This window comes from Marmota marmota, unplaced genomic scaffold, assembly GCF_001458135.2.
Source record: "Marmota marmota marmota unplaced genomic scaffold, marMar, whole genome shotgun sequence".
Lineage (NCBI taxonomy): Eukaryota > Metazoa > Chordata > Mammalia > Rodentia > Sciuridae > Marmota > Marmota marmota.
In genome coordinates, this window is record NW_025999898.1 from 80559 (window position 1) to 108169 (window position 27611).

General features: G+C 42.7%; 2 long non-coding RNA genes across 2 annotated transcripts in view; one reads left to right on the forward strand and one right to left on the reverse strand.

The window, feature by feature from the left end:
• LOC125615108 overlaps positions 1-2893 on the reverse strand; it is a 26471-nt gene extending 23578 nt beyond the window's left edge. The window contains exon 1 of the long non-coding RNA XR_007345663.1: positions 2625-2893. This is a non-coding gene — a long non-coding RNA (uncharacterized LOC125615108). The remainder of the gene's footprint in view (positions 1-2624) is intronic.
• A 384-nt stretch (positions 2894-3277) lies between these two features.
• LOC107158495 lies at positions 3278-27235 on the forward strand. Its single transcript, XR_001505622.2, has 2 exons — positions 3278-3611; positions 26196-27235. It is a non-coding gene; the product is annotated as an uncharacterized LOC107158495 (long non-coding RNA).
• The last annotated feature ends 376 nt before the right edge of the window (positions 27236-27611 follow it).

Below are 27611 nucleotides of genomic sequence, written 5' to 3' on the forward strand. Positions count from 1 at the left end.
GGCTTCTCCCCTCTGGCTCAACGACAAATTGAGGAGACTCGGGTGTCTGTGCCTCACCCCCCCTACCAGGAGACAACTGTTTCTGTCACCGCTGGTATTGATGAAGTTCTCTCCTCCGCCGCTTTCTGCTGACATCAGATCTCTGCCATGTTGGTATCCTATGCGAATGGCAGCATTTCGTTCCCCTTGCCGGGCAACCAAAGCAACGGGTGAGACCTGACCGGCCCTCAGCAGGACCTGGACCGAGAAGCAGTTTCCGCGGGCTCCTAGCCCCGGTCCAGGGAAGTTCCGGGAGCCGGAACTCGGCCGCTCCGTGCTCGGTGTAAGCTCCTATAAGTGTAAGCTCCAAGAAGCAGTCCCCGCGGGCTCAGTTCCGGGATCCGGAATTCGGCTGCTTAGTGCTTGGTGTATGCTCTGATAGGGGCAGGGTCCAAGAAGCAGCCTCCGCAGGCTCTGCAGCCCTGGGCCAGGGCGGTTCCGGGACGGTTCCAGGAGCCGGAACTCGGCCGCCCCGCGCTCGGTGTTCTCTCCGATAAGATCAGGTTCTAAGAAGCACCCAGGCGCTGAACCCTAGCAATCTGTCTGCAAGCCGCAGGCTAATTGCAGCCTGAAGTTACCTGATCTATGGCTGAATGAGCTGCGGTCAGTCGAAAACAGGTATGGTGACATCAGCTTTCCAACATGGTGGCTGCTGGCCTCCTCTGTGGTCTGCCCGGTGTGGAGAACCGAGATGGACCGCTTCCTTCCCCCGTCTCGAACCCAGAATTCAACCCTGAGTACGGTGCTTGCGCGGCTGGCAGAAACTGCAGCGCTGTAACCCTGCGTCTCTATCCCAGCGTGCGCTGCAGACCTAGAGTTTTTCTTTATGAGGCAAATAAAGATTTCTATGATTAACTCAATGATTTTCATTGACCTCATTTAAATAATAATGATTTAGTCAAAAAACTCTCAAATATAAAATTGAGGTACTCTCTTATTGAGGTAATATTTTTATATCTAATGAATGGAGTGGTCAATACCTTCTCTTTGGGCTCTATAAATTTGCTGATAAAAGTCAAGGTATTGGCATAAAATGAGACTATATAAAGAGTATTGGACTGGATATGCTGTTCATATGCCAAACGTAAAGTCAGGCACTTTAACACTACAATAAGATTATTTCTGTATTGGTAGGCATTTAATTAAAATCATTTATTATCTTATGAGCAATGGAAGAAAATCTGCATTATGAAATCACTAACCAAAAGAAAGCTCAAGTAAGTCTGGTAATGTAAGAGAAAATGAACCTCAAAATAAAAACTACTATATGAGATAGAAGGCACATTACCTGATGAAGAGAACCATTCCATAAATCTTAACAATCTTATATTTGCATGTTCTCCCCCCAATTTTTAAAGTATTTGAACACATAAAATCATAGACTTATAAGCAATATACTTAAGCCCAACGACAGAATTGGAGATTTCAACAGCACTTATTCAACAATTAACAGAAAATTTACACAGAAATTCAACAATTCATAGATTACGATCTTTATGAAATCATCAGAGAACTTGAACTATTTTACATTTACAGAACAAAATCCCATCACCAACAAAAAGGTCACTTCTCAAATGCACAAAGAATATTAAACTAAACCACGGATAAAACAAACATCAAAATGTATCAAAATGTATTGTTGATATCATATAATATATGTATGTGTTCAATAATAATGGGACTGGGGTAAATAGCTCAATGGTACAGCAGTCACATTGCATACTTAAAACACTGAGTCCATTCCTGGGCAACAGGTACACACACACACACACACACACACAAGAAACTGACAGAAAATGTATAACATCCCTAATATTTGGCAATCAAAGAGCATAAATCTAAATAATCCATGAATAAAAGATATAAATAAAATTTTTAAAAACTTACACTAGATTGAAGATGTAAGTAAAATCTATGGAGTGCTTTTATATAGTTTTGACAGGGAACATGTGTAGCATTAAATGTTTCTTTTAGAAAGAAAATAGTTCAAAAAAAATTAACCTCCGCAGTCACATCAATAAAAAAAAAAAAAGAAAAAAATTCAATCTATGGCACAATATAACAAATATGAAACTTGGAATCCATAAAGTAGGTAAAAGAAAATGAATACAGAAAATTTAATACAAACCTGAATATTAAAAGAAAACATATAATAGATAAATTCCTAACCAAACTGTTTGAAGATTGGGGCAAAAATTGTCAATTATCAGGAATTAAAGAAGAGGCACCTTGAATAACTCCATATATATTAAGAGTAAAAAGATATAATACTTTGTAACTCTTGATCCCCAAATTTGACAATTTATGTAAAACAGATTAAATCCTGGAAATAGATTTTCTATTAATCATTTAAAATGAAAAGGAAACTTGAACTGTCAACCCTCCCTCCTCAGTATCCTAATAACTGGTATTACAAGTATGTGCCATCATGTATCGCCTGTGTCTAATCTGTAAATCAATTACTTATGAATAAGCAATGTGTGAAATTATATATATATATATATATATATATATAGAGAGAGAGAGAGAGAGAGAGAGAGAATGTAATCTCATCTGTATTAATATATACGAATAAGTACACATACCTTGCTAAAACGTCCCTGTAGAGAAAGTAGAGTTTTTCCGCTTGTACTGGCGAGTGTTTTCTTCCTAAGTGACAAACCTCTGCAGCCAAGCAGCTCTTGATAGCAGGTTCTGCCCACTCAGCCAAAGACCTGCCTGGAAGACAACAGGGCAGCTTGCAGCCAGTGTGTGGGTCAATGCCATTGGTTCACGGTTATGCGAATAAGTGTTTGGAAAAAGGAGCAACACTATTGGCCCAAAATTATGAACTGAGTGCCACCACGCCTCCTGAAACGAAAATGGAAGTAAAGGCGGAACAGCTGAGCTAACTAATAGTGTGCTTCCATTTCCAAGCCACCACTACCACAGAAGCCTTCTTGGGTCAGAAGCACAGGAATAGCCACAGGGGTGCCGCCTCCACCAATGCAGCAGGAGCAGTCCTAAGAGCCACTGCTTTAGCTGTCACTGGAGCTGCCAACGCCAACTTTGAAGCCACAGCCAATGCTGCCTCTGCCACCGCCACAGTCTCCTCCGCTTGAGCTACAGCGGCTGTAGTTTCGCCGCCACCAATGCCAACGCAACAGGAGCCAATGGAGCCGCTGCAGAAGACGCCGCGGATGCCAACGCCAGCAACACGGGAGCCACCAGAGCCAACGCCCACGCCACAGGAACCGCCGGCGGAGGCAATGCCACCGCAAACTCCAAGGCCGCAAATGTTGCAGCTAACACAGCGGCCGCCAATGGCAACCAATGCTGTCGCTGCCAGAGCACAGGAACCTTTGGAGCCAGTGCAGCCACAAGAGCACGGAGCCGCCACCGCCACCTCAGCTGCTGGAGCACAGGATCCCTGGTAGCCTCTTTGGGAGTGGGAGTGTAGGAGCACAGAGCGTCGCCTCAGCCCCCAGAGATCAGGAACCTCTGGAGCCAAGGATGCTCCAAGAGCACAGGTGCCAGAACAAGAGAGTGAAAGTGCATGTAGTCGCCGCCTGCAGAACACCTTGAAAAAGCAGGTAGGTGCTGGGACCTACTCGGTAGGGTTTAGGCCCCCCTGGGGTGGGGAGGCAGTGGCTTCACTAGAGGTGGTCCTGGGAGGCTGGAGCTGCCACGTTAGAGATGGGCTCAATCATTGTGGGCATCTACCTCCACAGGGTTGGGGGTGTAGCTTGTGAGTTTGGGGTTGTTGGGCTAGAGGCAAGGGGATGCCTCTGGTGTCTTGAAGCTGTGTGAAAGGGCAGATGCAGCCTGAATATCAAACAGGTGTGGGGGGGGGCGCTCTGGGTGGGACTCCATTTTGTGAAGGAATAGGTGTGGGTCTCAGTGAAGGGATCTTAAAGAGAGAGAAGCTCCTGGGGACTGGCAGTACTGTTTTGGCGTGATGTTGAAAGGAGTTGTCAGAAGGGTCCTAGCCTTCAGCTAAGGGGAGAGATTCAGTTTGGGGACATAAAGACTCCTTCTGGCACCTCCACATTCTCAGTCCTTCTAGCGACCTCCAGGAGCCAGGAGGTCACTCTCCCTGAGGGTCCCAGGTCAGAGTTTGTGGACTGCTCCCTTGGTAGGCAGGGTTTCCTCATCCCTAACTCCCCACAGAGGAGGATGACAGAGGGACATCTGCTGCTCCTCTGCCTTTTCACTCTCCCTTAGGCCCACCTGGAGCTTAGTCTGGCCTCTGGATTCATAGCCAACCTAAGTACCTGTATCTGTAGGGAGTGTTTATAGTTGTGGGGGCTAAAGGTAAAATTCCCACCTCTGGACTGTGAGCAAGTGCACACATATGACTATGTGTATGTGAAGACATGTGTCTGGAGAATGTATATATTAGAATGCATGTGCCTCTGTATCTGGTGTATGTGTTTGTGTGTGAACTGTTTTTGTGACTCTGTAATTGTGTGATGTGTAAGTATGTGTGAATGAATAAGGCTATGATAGTGTGTGTGTTTGTGTGGCGTGTGTCAATAATCCTTCCCTTGTCAGCCCAACATCACTCAGTCTGGCACCATATTGCAGGCATATGTGGATCTTTTGAGTTGTTGGCCCAAGATTATGCGTGGCTGTAGACCTTATGGGCCAACCTGCTCCTTGTGTGTGCATGGGTGTGCATGTGTGTTTTAGGGGCTAAAGCATGTAGTGGCAGCATTGAGCACATCTAGGGAGCTCTTTCCTATGTGGAGGCAGACAGGTTTCTAGAGCAGCCTGGACACTGGGATCTGTTTCTGCCCTTTGTGCAGGGTGTGTGTGTGTGTGTGTGTGTGTGTGTATGTGTATGTGTGTATTTTCCCTTTTTGTTTTATAAATCAGCTGCAGGGCTGGTTGTTCATTCTAATGTTTTCCAATAAGGGAATGTGCAAGGTATCTGGGCCTGGGTATTACATTCTTGAGTTTGATCATAAGATAAAGATCATAAACAGGAATCATAAAAATTGCCCAAGCATTTCCTAGGAAAGTGCCATGCTGAAGATGGATAAACCAACTCTCAATAAGTTCTGCATAACTTGTACTGTCTTCTCATTATAAAGAACAGTTTTTTTCATTGGTGCACTTGTTGGAGGAACTTAGTTACATTAGGAGACCTCATGTGTGAAAACATGGATTTTGAACCATGAGAATCACATTCAATGCAGTAAGGAGTTTATCCCAAGAGGCACCTGCGAACTGAGCAGATTTCAAACCTCATCTTTGCGCGCTGAATTTTGTGCTCATTGGTAGGAGTGATAAGGCGAACTGTAGCAGTTTTCTCTTCTGCCTGAGCACACTGTCTTGAATTTCCTTAAGTTCATTAGGTTACTACCTAGCAGATGTGGGGTATAGAACAAAATTATAAAAGGAGGCAGGTATACCTTGTATCAAATATTGGAAGTTTATAAATAAAAATAACAAAGGGTTCAGTAAAATATATTCCATGACAAAGTGCATTTCTTGCCAGATTTACCTCAGTGGACCTGTGTTTTGTTCAAATGTAGTATTTTCAGATGTCTTGAACTTCCATGCTGAAATGCAAAGGAGGTTCACCTCTCCTGCCCCTCTTCCCTTCCCAAGCCTGGCTTCCTGTGTCCTCATTGCTCCCTTATAGTCATTGAAGGTTCTTGCAGGCACATATATGGGTATCTTATCTCATGTGTCTAAGCTCTACCTATACCCCTTAGAAATACCTGCCCTTTAGCCACCACCAAATACAGGGGCTATCACCAGTGGGCTTGGGCTTGATTAATCGAGGGGACCACATTTCTTATTTGTAAAATGAAGAGGTGAATTAAATATATCTATTTATTTCAACTTAAAATGTCAAGGTATTTAGGAAAGAAATAAAAAGAGATTTTATTAAATTATTTAGGTTTATTCTTACTCCAGATGGCTATGAAATTATCCAATGTTAAATAGATAGTTTTTCTGTGCCAAAGTATCTACATAGTAGTTTAAGAACAGTGAATTGATTTTCAATTATCATATACTTTTTGTTTTGAGGGAGCTTAACTTAGGCTTATTGCAATTTCCACTGCTAGAGAAAATCAGTTTTCATTTTTTTTTTTGACAAATCCAAAATACATGGGATGAGTCACTTATGTTTCCCTGATAGTCTCTTGGGGTACTCAATAAAAGTGTAAATAAAGTCAGGTGACTTTGAAACAAAACATGATACTATTGAGATGTGTTTTTATTCTATTTGCAGATAAGATAAAGGGGGAAAATGAAACAGAATGAAATTTTAAAAAATTAAAACACAGTGTCTATTCTAAATTAAATTCATCCAAGAAATTCTGAATTTTTTTCTGTGTCTGTTGTGGGACGCACCCTTTGTACAGCTGTGGAATTTTTTTCTGGTCCACAGCTCTTCCATCAATGGAGGATGCTCTAGCCATCATGGCATACTTAGATTGTCCACCGTATTTCCTTAGTATTTAGATTACTCCAGATCCATTTCTATTTCCTCTGCGGATGCTCATCTATTTTTCTTTTTTAAATTCTTTCTGAGGGATAGGACAAGTCTTCTGGCATCAAAATAAAAAAGCTGAAATTTTTGACCTTAAGAGCTTATTAAGAGAGATTATTCAAACTTTAATATTGAACATATTCCACATTTAGTATTTTTATAATAAGAGATTTGGCAATAGATACAAGCTTCTGAATGAATTAAGGAAGAATCAAGTAGTGTGGAATAGCTGGAGGTTTGTGTGTTGTCTGGCATTCAACTCAGCTCCTCATTCCTTGGTTTCTTGGGATAAGAAGTTGAGACTACCATCATTCTCTTATTTAAATCTCTGAGCTGCCAAGGGGTACTTATAAGCTGCTGATGAAAGAGGCATTTCATTGCATATGTTTTGACACATGAGAATAGATTAGGGTGATTTCCAAAGAGCTTTCTTCACTCAGGGAGGACCACCAGATCATGTCACTCTGTAAAGTGCAGAAGGCAACAGGTTGGTGATGGGTTTCATTTGAGTTGTTCACTCTATTTACTAGTGTCTCTTTATTTCTGGCAAAGCTCAGCATGAGGTCAGTTACAATAATTATTTGTCACTAACATGGTAGCTGTTGCTCAGGGAGTAGGGTGAGGTCAGGTTTGGCAGATCACAGGCCACAGCTGCCAACCCCTAGCTAAATTGAAAATGCAACAGAAAATCTGTTTGAAGAGATATCTGATGGTTTTGTAATTGGAAATTATAAAAATGCAGAGCAACTAAAATACTCCAATTTTGGATGATTTTGAAACATCAACTTTAGCTAATTACAGAATTTCATTATAATCACCTTTTGTCCTTCTAGTGTGGAATCTTATGTTTTGAACATCTCATAAAAAAAAATTGGTGTGGTGAATTTCTAGACCCATGTGCTTTCTTTCACCTTCCATAAGAAAAAATTGCATTTGACTTCTTATCCTCTGAAAAGGCACAATTAGCATAAGTGTCTGGAAGAATGAAAGACACTGAATTCCCTTTAAGTATGTGTATGTGGCTGTGGACTGGTGTTTTTGTTAAGTCAGTGGAAAGGTTATGGAATCTACCATTCTTCAACCAAGGAAGTGCTTTTGGTGCCAAGCCCTGGTGAGCAGACTGTGCCTTTATATCTCTCTCCAACCTAGGATAGTGATCAAGACATTTTTATCAATGGGTTTTTTGCTCATAATAGAGCCTAAAATGGGAATCTGGTGGTCGTGAAACTGCTGTCCAAGAAGTAGTGGAAGGTATGTTAATTTTATTTCTATAGATATTCTTAGGGCATTCCACATTCCATGGAACACCAACGCTGCATCAAAAATCAGGGGAGTCATAGACCTCTCAGGCCACTTGCCTCTGAAAGAGGCTATAGCATGTTCAGGACTTACAGGCACCTGCTGGGCAGATATCTAATAATTTGGATTTTCTTCTTGCTCCCTCTCAATCCATCTTTTCTATCACATTTCTTGTATTGGATTCTGGTATTATTTTGTATAGAAGAAAAGCTTGCATTGTTATTTCCCTACACTCTACACAGCAAGTTCTGGAAAGACAAAACCATGGAGATAGTGTATTCTTCACAAATTTGTGCTTCCTGTACTGGAAAATCGGGGCAATGCATATCAGTTCTGTTAAGCCTAGTTTGGTGATTTGACATCCTTTATCAGATATAAAGATTACCTTTATGCATATTTTAACAATAAGTTAGTGGCAAAAGAAAACATTTTTTAAAAGTGAATTTTAAAAAATAATTATTATATGTTTCATAGGATCGAAACAGTGCCTCACATATACTAGCCAAGTGCTCTACTACTGAGCCACAACCCCAGCCCCAGAAAATGTTTTTAATATGAAAATGTTTTTCATATGGAGAATTCAGTTTTTGGATTTCAGTCTCCCATCAGTGACTATCATTTGAAAAGTAACAGTGGTTGTAGTTTTGACTGCTGTTTTAAATCACAATAAGAAACCATGGAATTGAGGTTGTTTTTTTTTTAATTGTGACGTGGAACTGGTGAATTATGTATAAGATTTTAGTTTAGTTCATTGATATTTAAAATTTTGGATTCTTTTCAGAAAGGCAAGATATACTATAACATCTCATTCCTCTGTATACCCATGATGAATCATACAATCTGTCTTAAATCCTGCATCTATAAAATGGGAATAATCATAGCATCTGCTCTATAGGTTTCTCATGAATATTAGTGGTAAAACACATAGGAATCCTTTAAAAAACTTAAGAATGTCCAGAGCTCAAAAATATTAGATCTTATTATAAGCTTTTCCAGAAAATATGTAATGTTGTACCACAAATTACCAACTTTATAACAGAGCTTTATTGAGGCTTAAATTATTGTTTTACCCAATGGAGCTGAAGTAATTGATTATACCTGTGTGCCAGATAGTTATAGGGTGCAGGCATTTTGATCAGGTTAGACATAGCTCTTGCTCTGATGGAGCTTACAGTTTGGTGGAGAATTCAGGTAGGGAGAGACAGATACAAATCACACTGATACCAATTTAATTATAATTTTAATTAGTGTGAAGTTACATGCAGGCCTCACCCATGTCATGAGTAGACAATAGAATGAGGTTACCCTCTGTGGAATGGGTTGGCTGTGAATTAAAATCTAAGAAAAGTAGAATGATGAAACAACCACAGAACACAGAAAATATCTTCAAAAAGCAGGAGTGAGATGGGATATCTGATCATATAGATTGAGCTTCTACACTAAAGAGGCAAAATGAGGCCCATGCTTGCTTTATTCATATCAGGGAACATCAATGGCCTTCCATAGAATGTTCTTCAAAAAAGGTGTGAGGTGGTCTGTCCAGTTCCCAATAGGTTACGCCCATCTCAGAAGCTACTTGTGAGGGATCTTCCTACTAGAGCAGAGATAAAGGTCATGTGCCTTTGGCAATCTATGGTGTGGGTGAGCCATGGATAGTTCCCAAAGCCAAACCTAAAATCTCCCTGGCTGCTATACAGAGGGAATCCCCTCAAGTAATTCATGGGTGGCTTCCCGCATGTCGGGTTTTATAGAGGAGTAAATTTTCCTAGTCAAAGTCCACCTCCAACCCCCACCCCAACTTGCCGCCTAATGTGGCTATAGCCCCCTTCCTTAATTCCTTGAAAGTACAGCTAAGGGTTGGCTCCAGGTCCTGGGAACTCAGGTTGATTTGGTCACTACTTCCTGTAAAGCATCAACTTGCCTCGTGTTGTCCAGGTATAACCAAAGAGGAGCCCATAACAGCAAAGGATACAGTCATACAGGTAATTTAGGGAATGAAGAGGTAACATGATAATGAAGAAGTGCCAAAGAAATAACAAGTAGTGGCTTCCTTTGACTTAAGGAATGACAGTATTAAGACAATAGTTAGTAGTTTGGGTAGGTGTCTTTTCTCTTTTCCTTTGCTGTAACAAAACACCACACACTGGGTAATTTTATTTTAGAAAAGGCCTTTCTTTTATACAGGTCTGGAAGCAGCATATCTGTGATTGAGGGACTGCTTCTGGTGGAAGACTTTTTGCTGGGATTGGGGGTTTGGGGAGGGGGCTCAGTAAAGAGTTCCGCAGTGGCTAGGGGTGAGACAAAACAAGTTTACTTACATGGGTTGGTCTCTCTTCCTCCTTTTGTAAAGCTACTAATGCAGTTATGTGGGTCCCACTTTAATACTTTGAATTGCTTCTTGAGGATATCACCTGCACATACCATTAACAGATGACTTTTGTGATTATGTTCAATATGAGTTTTAGAGGGGACAGACACCCAGGCCATAACAGTGCATCCAAAGCAGACCAGAATATGAAATGGAGTGTTGATTGGTGGAATAGTGGGAAAGGAGAGCATATGGTGGACTATTAGTTGAGTTCTGCGGAAGGGGATAAAGTAGCTAACAGAGCAAGGCAAGGTTGGCAGGCATCTTTTCTGCTTTTGGCCGTGGGTAGAAGATGTTTGACATAAATGAACATGAGTAAATCTGTTAAATTATTACCCTGTGCCTTACCTACCTCTTTAATAAGACCATGAAGTGTGGCCTTTCCAGCTATAGTCAGGAGAGCTCTCAGTTTGCGCAGGAAGCCTAAGAAGATAGGATAGGTTGCTGACCAAAGTTTGGGACCAGGTTGGTTGTGAATGGGATTGTTGTTCAGATCTGGAAGCACAGATTTAGGACTTGGCTATTCTTGGTGCTGTTGCTTCGTGAACAAGAATTTAAGATTCTATGACTTTCCTAGGTCTCTGGAGCTAGTAATGCAGTTAGGAGTTTACAAAAACATAGTCTTCCAATAGTCAGTATATACAGACTTGACAGATTGCTTGTTTTTCTGTTTTGCAGTTAATATCTAATGATGGAAGGAGTTAAAAGTCCAGATCAGGGCTTTAAGCCAGCATAGTGGAATGTAGTGGGGACAATCATACATTGGGATGGCCAATTAGGAAGCCTGAAGTGGAAAGCCATATAGTTAAGATGGAGAGGAGGAGGGATATATTTTGAAATTAGAGCCATTAGGTATTGAGGATAGATTTGAGGCAGAGGAAAAATAACCTGAATGTCACCAAGAGGCAGAAGATGAAAGAGATGGGGGACCACATGATCCAAGTGTTTTGGGGAGGCACAAGGACCCAAGTGGGATAGCCATCTGGAGCTCAGCTGCCAGGTCAGGACTGTACTTGCCACCTGGTGCTCTGTTAAGTGAGTGGTAGTAATGGATGACCTGGTTTCTTGGCTTATCTCCTTGCAAAACGAGGAAAATATTTTCCACCCTAGTAGGAAATGTTTTTGCTAGAGGAATTAAAAGAAGGAACTGTGGAGGGAATGAAAGAGATTGTTCTGTCAGTTTGGGGCTTGTTAGGGCTTGAACCCAAGAATTCGGTCTGCTGCAGAGTTGCAGCTGCGGACTAACATGGGAAATGCCCAGGTGGCAAACAATGGGACGTGAACAATGCAAGAGTTGGCCAGGGAGAGAGGCAGTATCACCCCACCCAGCTTATTTGCACTTTGGTTTTCCCTCCTTCTGATGTGGGATCCAGGGCACCAAGCATCAATGGTGGAAGAGCTGGTAGGCCTTGTGTGTGCGCGTGCGTGCATGTGTGCCCATGCTTGTGTGCAGAGTGCTTTGTGGGGCTCTTGTTTGATTTCATAGATTTTAGGACAGCCCCTACACTAACATCCTAGAGGAGAATATTGCTTGAGTTATACTTAAGGGATCTGAGAGGTAAATGTTGCCCCTAGAGTAACTCAGGTGAAGATACTTAGCTAGGGTGTGATGCTTTACTCATCGTGCCAGCCTATACTCACTAGTGGCTGTGAAATTGCACTGGATATCCTCTCTGGAACCCTCTCAGGCACAGCCTCCTTACAGCAGGGCTAAATTCTGCTTGTTTTCAAAGAGCAGAGGCTTGGTGCAGGGGAAACTCACTGGAGCAATAGATTTCACTTGTCTACTTGGCTGGGTGCATGTTGGAATTGATTGGAATCTTGCTCTGCATGCTTGTGCATGTGCATGACCCTTCTTGTACTCACATTGGAAATGAAGAGAAAGCAGGGATTTGGGTATTGCATCCATATGAACAGATATCAAGCACACAAACTTTCATTCGCATACAAGTGTTGTATGAACCTGTTGGAAATCTGTGAGGATAAGTCTCTCACCCAAAACCTCAGATTGTGTTTGCAGTGTGAATGGATGGATCTACTTAGGAGGAAAATATATTCATCAGAGCAATTGTGTTGATTAGGACCCTGATTATTTCACTGTGTGTTTTACCCAGACCTTTCATTTCTACCTTGACTTTTGAGATCCAACAAGAAAAACAACCTATGCGCTGCCTTGTTTTTGCTTTTCTCAGGGTTATTATTGGGGAAAAAATAAGCATAGTTCATAATTACATAGTACAAATAATTATATATTGTGAAATCATCATATTCCATGAAGCATTCTTCATTATTATCTTTGTGTGCAACATTGCCCATTTGTTTATTTTAGAGGTAGTTCATGCATGAGTATATACTTTTGAGAAGGGTGAATGAGGAATCTAGAACAGATACATACATGTAGAAAGATTTTTTATGTCCACATAGAAAAAAATAAGTACTTTCTGTTTCAAATAACATGGGTGGGATAGACGCAGTGTTAGGTGTACCCTCTTGTAATGGAAGTCAGTATTGCAAGGTGCACATGGATATGGAAGATGCCTTATGTTCATTCAGTGTGTGTTCCAACACATGTGGTTCCCATCCCATGCTTCCAATAGTAAACAGCTTGTCCTTAGGTTTTCTTTACATAATTTGTCTCAGTTAGCTGAAGATATAATTAGTCATTATACATTTTGTAATTAGTTATTGTGGAGCTACAAGGCATACTATTTTTGAAGGGATTTCCATATAGAAGTGTACCTTTAGTTTAGGTTACTAATTGAAAAATAATTATGTTGTAGGTCTGACTTAGATGGTTTCTGAAGGCTTGATATTATGAGATTGAACAAATCATGAAAATAATGATGATGAAATTGTTTGTTTCCAGTAATGGTGGATAATAAAATGGGCTTGATAGGTGGAAGGGATTCTGGGATGAAAAGTAGACTTAAAAAGTCTTTAGCATGTAAAATAACTGTGAGGCAAAAGTGTAATTTTGGAACAGGAATGAGTGGAATTTTTTAAAATTTAGAGAAAGAATTGTTATAACAATTAGAATTTTGTATTAAGTCAACATTAAAACTTGTTTAGAAAATTTTGCTTTAAATATTAGTTAAATATATGAATATGTATTAACTCTCTTTCTTCCTGAAGCGGGGCAATAATAAAATATCAATTTCTTAAGATTATTTAAACTGCATAAATATTCTTTATAATGTTACCTTCCCATTAGTTTCTTAGGAAGAATAATGGTTATTTTCTTTTAAAAAATATTTGTTCTAAGTAGTTATACATGAAGCAGAATGCATTTCAACTTACTGTACACAAATGGGCACAACTTCTCATTTGCTGTACATGATGCAGAGTCACACACATGCAATCATACATCTACATAAGGTAAGATTGTAAGGTATGGGTTGGGGTTGTGGCTCAGTGGTAGAACACTTGCCTAGCATGCATGAGGTAATGGGTTCAATCCTTAGCACCACATAAAAATAAAATAAACTATTTTTAAAAAATAGTGATTTATTTAAATAAAAAATATAAGGTAAAATATCACATATTCTTATTATTCTAGCTTTTCAGAAAGCAGAAAAATTAGAGAAATAGAAGTCACTAAAAGAGGACAAAATTTTGGCTGATATAGATACCATGAAATACAGACTGAGATGTTAAAAGGTCAGTATGAACTAAAATAACAATTTGCTGATAGTTATTTTCTACTATTAAATACCAAGCATTTAACATACAGATTGAGTTACAGTCATTTGATCAGAATCCAGAACCTAATATTATATTTTGTATTGATTTTATATTTGTAAATTTTATAGTAACAGGAATACCATATAAATGTACCTTCCAAAACCTTCTGTTATTTTTGAATACAGTTTCATGGAGTTTACAGAATACCTGAAAAATATTAGTAAGCTTCCCAAATAAAGAAGTATTCATACTTTAAAAACATATTTCACATTTCCATAATCTTCAGAATTTCAGGGACATAGGATCCAAGCTTCTCAAATGGAAGATGTCAAAACACATTGGATAAAGCAGATTCTTTTGCCATTATAATACTTTATTTTGTTACATTAAAAACAATAAATCATGAAGGTTTCTTAGCATCTTTGGGTGTATTTTTTGCCTCTAGGATATTAAATGGGAGAAAAGAAAGAAATACAAACTTTCTACAATAGTGTTTTTAATTTAGGGCACTCCTTGGAGAAAATTCTCACAATCACAAAGCCATTTTACTTGCTACTCTTACAGGTAGAAGGAATACATGCTGTTTTCCTTTTGTCTGACAGGGGAACAGAAAGGAAACACCACAGGTCTGGCAATTGGTCACTGGAACTCAGGGAAGAGTGGGTGAGGCTATATGGAACCTGCATAGAAATCAGAGCTATCTCACTCAAGAAAGATGGGGCTTATTGAGTTGCAATTCAGCTAGCTCCACTCCTGAAATTTAAGCACACTTATCTTCATTTTGGATATCTTTTATCCAAAATTGGAATATTAACGAACATTTAGATAACCTTCTGATCATTTTGTTCCAAGTAATATGTTACAAATGTACTTCAGCTAACTGGGTTAAAGTTTATTGTATTCTTAGTCAAAAATCATGTGTACAAAGGGCCTCCCAACTCCTTTTAAGGTATTATTTAGAAACTTCTAAAAACTTAAATTTCCACATGAAAATGTATATAGGATTATGAGTTAATGTCACTGCCATTGGGCGCTCATATTGGAGCATGTGCCATGGCCCACCTTGCAGTGAAGAGCGCCCCCAAGAAGGCACTGGCAGCATGTCCCTGTACCAGAGACAAAGGTACCACAAGCCCAACACCCACATTAATCACCCTAGTGCCCAACTGCTTTGACACCAAGAGCTGCCATCTACCTGACAGTCAGAGGCAGCTCAGACCTCCTGCCACCCCCTATCTCCACTGGACTCCAGCCAACCTGTGCAGCCATCCTGCCCACCTGCCAGGAGGAGAGTGTGTGCTGTTCCCGCCCAAGGGGCCAGATCCCTGCAATTGCCATAGCTGCTGACCTTCAAACCCAACATCTTCCACCCTTCCCAGATGATCAGGAAACCTCTCTAGGTCAGCTGGTGCACCAGCGGGATCTGGATCCACAGCTTCAGTTCCAGCCCTCCACAGTATTCCCAAAACCCACGCACCAGGCACACAGTTTTAGGCCTATGCCTCCGGCATCTGGTGTGTGCACACAGACTTTGTACGTGCCCATATCCCTTCCTTGCACCACCCTGCCTCCAGCCCTGAGTTGATGGTTTTCTGAACATGCCTGTGGGTTTTCTACCCATTCCTTCCAAAGCTGCATCCTGGCAACAGGTCAGACATTGCTGTTCATCCAAAGCTGCTCTGGCAGCAGCAAAAGGCCCTCTGACCTCACTTCTAGAATTCCTAAATCCTGCCTTCCCTAGGCACTGCCATGGGTACTTCCCAGGATAAGGTCTGTCCATCATTCCTGCCCCTGACTCTGGGCTGCAAGGACCTGTCAAAGGGGTTCTGCATGAAACCTGCTCACAGTGCCCACCAACTTCCCTACACTACTTGGCCCCTCTGTGCTTCCTGGCCCCTCAAGACCACTTGCAGTTCATCCTGCTGCCATCCTGAAACTGCGAATCAGTGGTTGCGAAAAGTGCCTCCTAAGTGCTTGTCCTGGTTCCTGTGGACACTTCAATCCTTTCTGGGAGGTGTGGACGTTTCCTCCATCATCCACATGCCTTGTCTCCTGAAGAAGATGTTGCTGTCAGCTGCACCTTTCACCAATTCCTGTAGCCCAGAACACCAACTCAGCAAATAGATGCCTTGTATGACGTAGGACCAGAAAGTCACTCATTGCCAGCTTATAGCACCATGGCCTACCCAAGACCCCTTCTGCCCAGAGAAGACTAAGAAGACTGTGTTCAGTGTGTTAAAGGAGTGGCTGAGCAAGTGGAAGATCCTGCAGATAGAGACCATCAGAGGCCCCCAAGTCACTGAAGCAGCACAATCTGCTTTTAGGATCCTGGTGGCCCACAGTCACCTGCCTTACTTTATGCCCAGGCCTGGGGCTCTGCAGGAAAACCTCTGTACCCAGAACTCCCAAGACAGCTGAGATCTCCCGGGCCTACTGTATAAGCTCCTGTTCCAAGGGAAATGTCATTAGCAGCTCCTATAGCTCCACCTAAAGTCTCCCAGCCATGAAAAGGAGGGCTCCAGTCCCATCCAGCTGTGAGTTACCCCTGGGATGCTCTTCATACCCAGGGATTCCCCTGAAGAAGGTCCAGTGTAAGAAGGTGGCAGAAGGCAGGGCAGGACATCCATTACCGAGGAAGAAGTGCTCATCCACAGCAGACACTGGTAAGCCACGGATACAAATTTTCCTCTGCTGCCACGCCAACGAGGGAAATTTCTGAGGCTGCCACCAACTCTAGAACTGGCTTGTCCAGTCACCGCTGAGAACCTAGACTGGGAGAAGGAGAAAGTTCTATATACATCAACTGCCTTCTGATGGGTGAGTTCTAGACCATCTGGGACAGCTGTAACCATGTCCCCACAAGCCCATGCATAGCAAGGGGCAAGACCTCTGGCATCACTGTGCCTCAGCCAGACCTTTCCCCACCACACCAGCACTGCCACCATGGAAGCCTCCACACCAAGGTGGGTGGGCTGTGCTCTCTCCTCCCACAGACACCATCCCACCTCCAACCTTAGCCTCCCCTTCTTTCCTAGCCTGCCATTTGCTTCTTTGGCCCTTCCTCCCAAGCCTTCCCCCAGCATATTGGCAGGCTTGGCTCCACAGCCAGTGGTCCCCTTTGGGGTCACCCCCTTGAACACCACTATGCCTTCACAGTCCCCCCAACTGGGGCCTCCATCTAGCTTGGGTAGGAGCTTCCTTCCCACTCACCAGGGCCCAAAGCCCAACAGTATTCTCAAGGCTTCACCTGTATGTAGCTCCAGCTGGCCAGCTCTAAGGGTATAACAACACACTCCACACGGGAAGCCACCTCACATCCTTAGAGCCACCATCCCACCAATCCCTGGAGTTCCTGATGGGAAGAAGCTCAGAGCCCCCATCTTTGCCAGCTGTCAGCAGTTTGGATACCTGGGAGTTCCAGGTCTAGGAGCAGCACCATTCCCATCCTTGACAGCAGGCCCCACAACCTTGGGCAGCCCAAACCTCTCAGTCCTTGTGGCTGACAAACAGAAATCCTACCCATGGTGTCCATGCCAGCTCCCAGACACAGGCTGCAAGGCCCACTGGTGCATCTAGTGCATCAGCCTCTGCCTCTGTAGCTGCCACCCAGAGGCCAGGGCCTGTGGCCAGAGTTTGTCCAAAGAACAGGCAGCTCCAGTCAACATGGGACAAAAAGGTTCCTCCCCCTAAAGGCTGCCAGTGTCAGTTACCTCAAAGCCAACTGGGAGGACAGACTTGTCACCAGGTCCGATGTCTCACATAGCAGTAATGAGAATTTACTCAAAATGTAGGGGAATCCAAAACCAGAGAGCACCATGAAGCAAACTTGGGACAGAACACCTACACTGCTCCTAGCCAGAGCATCACCATGATGCCCAAGAAACACAGACCAAGAGCAAACAGGTGCAAGGAAATACTGGAGTTCCCACCCTGAGTGCCATCCCTCAAAGTCTGCCCTCCCAGAAATCCCTAAGCTCACATTGGTGGACCAGCACCAACCCAAGAAAGGCTACCTATTCGCTCATTTGTCCTGTGACATCAATGGGATCTGGGAGTCCAAATTTGCTCCCAGATCTCATATGAGACTTGGGGCCATTTGCATCTTCCCTCAGAGAGGAGGGAATCCAAGCAACAGTCAGCAACATGGGACAAGCTTAGGAGTGAACAACTCCAGTGCCCCTAGGCAGAGCACCACAGTGAGGACCAAGAGACACAAAGCAAAGCACAAAACAGAGCAAAGAACCACTGGTGTTCCTATAGTCACTGCCGCCCCCAAAGCCTGCCCAAGCAGAAACTCTTAAGCTCTCTTGGGGGAGCAAGCACCACATCCAAAAAGGTCGCCTCTACTTGCAATCTGTCTCATTGCCACCAATGGGGTTTGGGGGCCCAGACTAGCCCTAGGATCTCATATCTGCCTTTGGGGCTATGTGTGTCTTTTCTCAAAGAGGAAAAACAAGAAGCATGAGATAGCACGAAGGAGCCACCTTGAGCCTCAATACCTACAGCCCCACAAAACATACCATCCCTGTAGTGATCACCTTACATGGGACATGAAACAACTATGTTCTTGGAGCAACAGGGGTCACTCCTTTAAGTCCCAAAAGGGCCCCCCCCCTCAAAGAAACCCTCAAGTCCACCCTGAGGCAACACAATGAACAAGTATGCATATAGCTACACATGTGTCCTGGCCTCTCACTCTGGCATCCCTGCCTCTCATGGGTGCACATTAAAGAGGAAACTGGCCTTTAGGGTCCCATTCTCATCTGGATAGGGCTCTTCTGGAACCAGGAGCCCTGGAGCAGCCACCAGATCCTCCTCTTCCAGGTCAGGATCCACTCCTGTGGGGTCCAGGAGGAAAATGCTGCCCTAAGCCAACATCCACCTTCCCCCTTGCAGGACCTGGTGTGAGCCCTGTTCAGGCGCATACCACCTGACCTCTGATCCTGGGGCAAACATGAGGCTCACAGACACAGCCTCCCATTCCAACCTACTTCCTAGGCAGCTTTGCCTCAAAACTGTCTAAGAGGAAGTGGGGTCTTATTTGACCCAGTGGTTGGGGTCCTTAACACTATACACTCAGGCCCTTGGCCTGGTCTCTCTAGTTTCTTTGCAGTTTGGAACTCTTTGGTGTTCTTTGGGCTTTGGCCATTTCCTTGATCTGGGAATGTGAAAGATGGCAGATCTGGGGTACCAGAGAGTAAGAAGAAATGGAATGTAAACAGAGGAAGTAGGCTTTTGGGGAGATCTTTGTTGTCCTTGTTAACTGTGGTATTACAATAGATTAAGGACCTGCTTTTTTCTGGGTGCTGTGCTGAGGTCTTTGGTTGCATGACCCTCCTGAACCCTCCCTCCTCCATGGTTCTTAATTTCATAGATGAAGTAAACCAAGAAAGGGTTTCTTCAAGTGCATACAGCAAGAAAGCAGCAGCTCAACCTCTGACCACAGTCCACGGTGATGGATCTTGCTTAGATGAACCCCCTTACTCAATTGGGTTACATTAGAAAAGTAGGGTGCCTAAGCCTTACTCTAAGAGCCACCTTACAAAATCCATGCATTTCCTTTTTGTGCCAAGTACAGAGTCTGGGAAGCCGACTGTGCTGGTCCTTTCTTTATATCCTAGAAATTTCTCCCCAAGATAAAAGACTCAATGGGTTTCAGCTCTACAGGCACAGGAATGTTGGCAAGGGTAGAGCCAGGGACTACCATGTCCTAAATTCAGAGACAGGTGCCTCCCACTATAGTTGGACCATTCACCATGTCAGCACCATCACCTAAGATTAACTTGGAAAGAGTTGGGAAATTTTTCCTGGAGACAAAGCCTTCCTCAGAAACTGAGGAATCCCATCACTTGATCCATACTATCCTGGCACAGACTCATACCAGCATCACAGAGCAATGTTGCAGCAGCTTAACCATAAGAGGCCTCTTCTTCCTGCAATATCCCTTCAGCGCCCTCTAGTGAGGAAGCCCACATTATTCACAGTATAAATGGGAAATGGTTTAAAAGCTAGGCTATTATGGAGGAGCAAACAGTGAAGAAAGAAAACAATTGAGACCAGAGCCAAAATTAATGAAATTGAGAATAAAAATAACAGTACAAAGGATCAATGAAACAGAATTGTTTCTTGTAAAAGATAAACAAGATTGATAGGCCCCCATGCAAACATAACCAAAAGAAAAACAGAGAAAAAGCCAAGTTTATAAAATTAGAGAAGAAAAAGGGCCCAGGCTAGCTCTAGTATCTCATATCTGCCTTTGGGGCCATGTGTATCGCAAAGAGGAGAAACAAGATATCACCAGCACAGAAATCCAGCAGATCATTAGGGACTATTTTGAAAACGTGTACTCCAATACAGTGAAAAGAAAAAGTCAGAAGAAATGGATACGTTTCTAGATATATATGATCTGTCAAAATTGAATCAAGAGGAAATAAAAATAACTTGTAATGAGATAGACACAGTAATAAAAACCCTTCTATCAACTAGGGGTAGGGAGTTCAAGAGAAGAATAAGGAGATGGTGTGGGTGGGGAATTCATACAGAGCTGGAGACAGACAGGAGTGAGGAGATCAAGTGAACGGACTGCATGAGGAAGGCCAGGCAGTGGGAACCTGTGGGTTAAGGCAGAAAGAATGATACCTGTGAGCATCTCAGGATGCAGAGAGGGAGAAGGACGGGATTCAGAAGGAAAGGAAGATTGAGCCATACCATGGAAACAGCCAAAGTTGGCAGGATGGCATCATCCCTCCCCCTGCCCTCCATCCCTCAAGTCTATTTGCATCTGTGCCTTAAACTTCCCAAAATACTACCATCCTCACCACCATCACTGTCCCAATTCCAGCCTCTCCCAGCCTCACCTCCTCCCTGCCTTGCCCAAAACAAGTTAAAAAATTCAAAGCCACTAGCTTTTAAAATATAGCTCTTTTCCCTGTACCTTTTCCTTCCATCTGCTTGTAACTTGTACTCCAAGTCAGCTCTATAGGGGCAGTTGTGTTTGCCACACAGGCTCTTTCTTCTTTAGAGTTGGAGAAACTGAAGCCAAGAGAAGTAATTTCTATTTCTATTTCAGATCTTGATCTATACCACCTCCAGGAAGCCCTCCTGACCACCCCACTACCCTGTCAGGTTGGGTTTCCTGGTTATTTGTTTTTATATAACTATGTTTGGGGGGCTGTAGAGAACTGGCCTCAGGTTGTCACTCTTTTTCAATTTGTTTGGTTTAGTCAATGCCTTTCTATCTCACAAAGCATGCAGAAGATGCCAGAGAAACAGTGAATGAGTGAATGTCAGTTTGGGTTCTTGTGACAAGTGCCAGGAAGAGGTGTTAGTGGAACATGGAGGGAGCACCTCATGGTCCCCACATGGGGTATGAAGAGTTTTGGAAGCTTCTAGAAGGAGGTAATGACTTGACTGGAGCTTGAAACTTGAGTTGCAACTAGAACACACAGGATCGGACTTGGTGGGAGGCTCTGCATAAACAAAGGCATGTAGGTGATCCCCAGCCCCCGCCAACTTCAGAAACCTGGGTTCAAGGACTAATGGCGAAGCCCTCTGGCCCTAGTCCCATAACCCCAGGTGCCTTTGAGGCAGTCAAAGTGGTAACATCCATCCTCTGCTCACCCCCCTTACTCCAGTGGTTACCATGGGGCATTTGATTCACCTATCATTTGCCCCACTATCCCACAGTGAGATTTATTTTTAAGTCACCTTCAAAGTCCTCCAGGCTTCCTGATTTAGTCACCCTGTCTTCTGTGACTCTTTTGTAAAGGTAAAATTGGGATCCCTGGAGGACTGCAGCCCATGAACCTCACTGGCTCAGCCTCATTTACCCCATTATTGTTGCTATTCCTCTCTCCCCACCAAGTGGCAGAGGCATCTGTTTTGGTGCTTGAGTTCTTTGCACCAGGAGTTTAGAATAGACTTGTTTATGTAGAAGAATACAAAAATCCAACACCTAATGTTTCTTCCCATGTTCCTGGTCTTTGACAAAACAATTCTAGTTGGATAATAGTGTAATATTTCAGGGACCTATTTAAAGACAGTTTTTTCCTTTGATTCTAGCATATACAGACTCCATGCTCTATTAAATCTTTTTCCCCCTTGGTCACAGGTTCATTGTTACAAGAAGGGCAGTCAGTGAAAATTCTTTCTAGGGAGATACTATGGGCTTAATATTTCCCATACTTACAGATTACAACAGAGATTCCCCAAACATTTTGCGTCTTCTGTGTATCTCACATCTCTTCTCATTATCTGGACTACAAATCTGCCAATTTCCCCATCCATGCAAATTGCCTAAGGATAGAGACCTCCAAAGAGCTCAAACAGCAAGGAAACCAAAGAGCCAGACCAGGGCCTCTGTAGGAGTGAGAAACCTCACCAGAGAGCCAAATAAAATGACAGCCTCCTGCCTCTCAACTCTGAGGACAAAGCTGCCAGGAAATGGGTGGGAAAGGGATGCCTCCACTTCTCCCAGGATCACAGAGGTCAGGGTGAGACTTGTGCTATGTGTCTAGAAAGGGCTGACACCAGGTCACATGAGGAAGAAGGTGGATGCTTAGTGAGTAAAACGTTTTCTCTTGGACCCCTGCCCCAGGAGTGGATCTTGCCCTGGAAGAAGATGGTCTGGTGGTTGGTCCAGGAGGCCTTGGGTGGATGAGCAACGGGCCCTAAAGGTGAGGTTCCTCTTCACTGTGTCCCCATAAGAAGCAGAGCTGCCAGGGTGAGAGGCTAGTACAGATGTGCTGGCCTACATGCAGCCTTGCTTGTGGTGGTGCTGCTGCCCCAAAGCAAACTTGTGCATTTCTTCTTGAGTGGCCCTTTGGGGATGACGCTGAAAGTAAATGCATGGGTGGTTCCAAGCACACAGTTGGTCTTTGTCCTATGTAACTTGGTCCCCATGGAAATTCTCTGACTAGTGGGACCACAGTTGTTCAGACCCAAGCTTGATTCATAGATCTGTCTTATGCTTGGGAGTCCCTCCTCTTTGAAAGGAGATGTTCATTACCCAAAGGCAGATATCAGATCTGGGGTAAAGTCTCTGTACTACCCTTTCACCGAGGCCACTGCCATGGGCACAGACATGTGGTTTTCCTTCAATGGTGCTGGGCCCTGAATGGGACTTGGGGATTTCTTGAGTGAGCCTTTGTATTGAGCAGAATATGTAGGGGCGCCTGTGCCTCCATGCACAGGTTTGCTGTTTGTCCTTTGTCTCTTGGTCACTGGAGGTGCTCTGGTTAGAGGTGCTGCAGGCTTTCATGCTCCAGACTTGCCCCATAGCACTTTCTGGTCCTTGGGGGACCCTCTTCCTTTGAAGCAGATGATCAGTTCTCCAAAGGCCAGTATCAGTGTGGAAGCAAGTCTGTGCTACCAGATCCCAGTGATGTCATGGGCATGGACTTAAAAATGCAAGCAGCCTTTCTGGGTGAGGTGCTGGCCCCTGAGTTGAACTTAGGGGTTTATACTTGGGCAGACATTGGAGATGCTACTAAAATTAGAAGCACTTATAGCTAGGGTGTCAAAGTTGGCCCTAAGCTGGACCCATGATGCTCAACAAAGACCAACAGGGGAGAGAGAAAGCAAGTGTAGTCTTCTACCAGAGCCTGGGATCAGAAGCCTTTAAATCCAAAGCTGATGGATGCCATCCTTTCCCCTTTGAATGTGATAGTTGTCAAGTGAGTCACAGTCATTTCACAGGAGCATTGCTAGCACAGCTAGGCATTTGAGAGGAATGAAAACTAGGATAGGAGGGTTTTGATTGGGAGTGGATATTGGGATGTTTAATGCAATTGTATTTCTAGAAGGTAAACCCTGATGAGCATTGCTGAAAATATAGAACCATCTAGAGGACTGAAATTTGGATGATAGATTGATTTATCTATCTATCTATCGATCTATCTATCTATTTTTGTACCAGATATTGAATGGAGGGGTTCTTAACCACTGAGCCTGTGCCCAGCCTTTTAAAAATGTATTTATTTAGAGATAGGGTCTAGTTAAATTGCTTAAGGCCTCAAAAATTTGTGGAGGCTAGTTGTGAACTCCAGATCCTCCTGACTCAGGCTCTCCAGTGCTTGGATAACTGCTGGTTAATATTTTTGTTAGGGAATCCCCAAGATTAGGGAGAGTGGGTCATAAAAGAATTGTTTGTTATTGTAAAGGGCTGGGGGTTATAGTTTAAATTAGTCTAGTAGTGTTCTTAAATAATGACACCATGGATCACTGAGGGATTTCTATGGTCCTAGTTCAGTCACACTCTTTTCTTGCTTTGTGAAACTGAGATAAATATTTCTATAATGATACACCACAGGACTCCACGTCTTGACTGGTAACTGAAGATTTGTTAGTAGTGTTTTCAAATATGAAACTATAGATGAGTTATCAAGTGACGTGTTTTGTCTAGGAATCATTTCCTTCCAAATCATTCCAAAGAGGTCATACTGGAAGAGGATCTAGTCATTGCAATACTGACCAGCTCATCAGTAATTTTCATAATTTCATCCTCTGTGTATAATCATGCAATAGAATGTGTTTGGGAAAGTATCAGGCTTAAAATTGAAACAACTAAGATATTTATTTGCCACCTATGAACAACCTCCAGCATCAGTGGCCCAATTTGCCTGCTTACAATCTGGGCAGCATATTACCAAATTCCCTGTGATGGAGGAAGATTGTCCCTTAAAACTGGAGATCCAGCCCACTGGTGAGGGGCTGGGGTCAGAGCCTGAGGGTTGCTGGCCTGATCTGGACCTTGACCCCGTGGAGCAAGCTGGAGAGGTATCTCTGGCTACTCTAAGAGCCCTGGAAGCACCTTCCAGTCCTTTCTCCTTTCTTCCTGCACCATCCCCTTCCCCAACCTTCCCTGACTCCTCCCTAAACCTGACTCTGGGTTCCAGATACAGGGTCATCTGGGCACTGGGCCTCTGAGCTCTGGGCCTCTAGGCAACAGTGCAAGGCATGCATACATTGCAGAAGTCTGGGGAGAGCCAGACTGGCCAGACTCCACCCATCTGGACTTGGGGAAAAGCAGCCTTTTTGGAAAATACCCTCCTAGATCTATCAAATTTAGCCTGACATTGGCTTCTTCCAAGAGATTATCAAGAAAGGAAAAATATAAGTTATCAAGTTTTGTCTTGCTAAAGGGTAGTGTGAGAAAAGACAAACACGTCAGAGTTGGTAGAGCTGGATTCAAATCCCTCTTTACTGCATGGCCTTGACCAGGGTACAGAACTAGGTATAACCTTGGTTTTGTATCTTGTAAAATAAATATACTAGGATGGTAAGCTGTGGGTAAATTAAGCTCTTGAACACTACCTCAATTTGGGGCCAGGTAGGCATTCAGCATTATTTCCATGCAGAAATACAATCTGAGATTAAAGGTGATACATTTAGAAATGCACCTTTGGAAGACAACTGACATGTGAGGTGGGGAGTTGAAAATTACTGCATGTTTTTAGATGAAATAAAAATATATGGAAGATTTTAAGCCAAAGCATGAAATGTCGGGTTGGGATCATGATATCATAGGCTGTTTTCAAATTTGTTTAAAATTACATTGATCAGCATCCACTTATCAGAGAAAACATTCAGCTTTTGTTTTGGGGGGGATTGGCTTATTTCACTTAGCATGATTTTCTCTAGTTCCATCCATTTACTTGCAAATTCCATAATTTTATTCTTCTTTAAGGCTGAGTAGTATTCTATTGTGTATATGTACCACATTTTTTTTATCCATTCATCTGTTTAAGGGCATCTAGGTTGGTTCCATAGTTTAGCTATTGTGAATTGAGCTGCTATAAATATTTATGTGGCTGATGATGCTGATTTTTAAGGAAGAAAGAAATAACTTTGGTTTGTTTCGAATGGTGTGAGGGGAGGGTTGGGGCGGTATGGATTGAAAGAATGGTAAATGAGACAGACATTATTACCCTATACACATGTATGATTACACTACTGGAATGACTCCGCACCATGTACTGCCAGAGGAATGAGAAATTGTGCTCCATTTGTGTAAAATATGTCAAAATGCATTCTATTATCATGTATAACTAATTAAAACAATTAAAAAATAAAAAAGAAGAAAAAAATTACAATGAGCTAAATCTATATAGTTTGAGCCTTCTAGGATATCCCCACCTCTGTCACATGCACATAGAGCACTGTCCACAAGTTTTTATGCTTCTTTACAGTGTCACCAAATATATCATTATATGTATATACACATATATGCAGATATACATTATGTAATATTTTGTTCCTTTGGTCTTATTTTGGGATCTTCTGAAAATAGAATCTCATACTCTCATATACATTCTTTTGCAGCTTTCCCTCATGAAGTTGCACCCCTTCAGCTAAACATCAGGAAGAAGGAAAAACCAGACAAGCTTGAGGGTCAGAAGGACGCTAGGCCTGCTCCAGTCACTCTGGAAGCTGACTAGCCTGCACACACCCACAGCATGAGGAAACATCAGCCCTGCTTCAGCGACTTGGGGGCTGGCTAAACAACACACAGTAAAAGATAAACTGACCAACAGGATAAATGGACTGTTTCATCCTCTAAGACAGCTCTTATACTGTGATGTATTGCTACCCCTTACTTCTATCATATATATAGTCATTTCCTTGGGCTTTACTAAAGGATTGATAAAGTCAGAAACATAGTTAACAATATCAGAAAGCTAGCACATGTACCAGTTCAAACCTGAAAGGCATTAAAGCTTGGCTTCCAAGCTCAGTATTTGGAGGATGGTTTTCTATTCTTGGTGGATTCAAAAACTCAAAAGCATTATGCCCTTACCTTGTTTATTGTTTCCATGTGTGTCTCCCCTTTACATTAAAACCATAGAGTCTACTACAGAAGCAGCAGTTTTAAAAAAGACAACAACTAAAATCATAAAGTTAAGCCAAGAAGATAATAATTGTCTTTAATCTAAAGGATTAAATAATGAGCATCAAAGGGGGTAATGTTGTAGTTCCCCCCACCCCCCCAAAAAAACACTTAATTTTAACATAGAATCCTCTCTCCTAGTCAACAAGACCTTTTTTTAAAATGTCAGCAGGAGTTCTGAAGAGCTCATTGTAGGTTGAGCTCTTTGTTGTAGAGGCCAGGTTTCTCTTTCTTGTGAAAGTTAGGTCCGCAATCAACTTGTTGATGTGCAAGTTACTGTTTTCTTAAAAAACTTGTGAAATCTCTGGCCAGCCTAAGAAAATGGAACAAAAAGTATCTGTTATGTTAACCACCCTGTTTTGTTAACTACCCACTGAGTATAAATCTCAAAGAATATCCAGACTCTGGATCCAGAAATTCTACATTAGCCCCTCTGGACCACTGCAGCTTAAATAAACCTGCTTCCTGAAAATTTCTCAGGTGTTCAGACTCATCTGTCATATACCAAAGTCTGCTTGAAATGCTAGAATGTCCCCATTCTTGAAGGGCATACAGAGACAGTCTCTCTAAATCTGCCATAATATGAATTATATGCAAAGTCATTAATCACAAAAAACTAAAGGGAGATGGCACTATAGTGACCTGCTGGATGTAAAGTCAATGTTGTATGATAAAACTCACATTGTATACATATATTAAATTATTGTGATATACCCCATAAAGATATGTAAATGATACATCTGAATTTTTTTAATCTGTGGGAAAATGTGATTTGTTTGAAATCCGAATGCCAGGTTTTCATTTTATGTTGTTTCTAATATGCTGTAATTATGTTTAATGATATCATTACA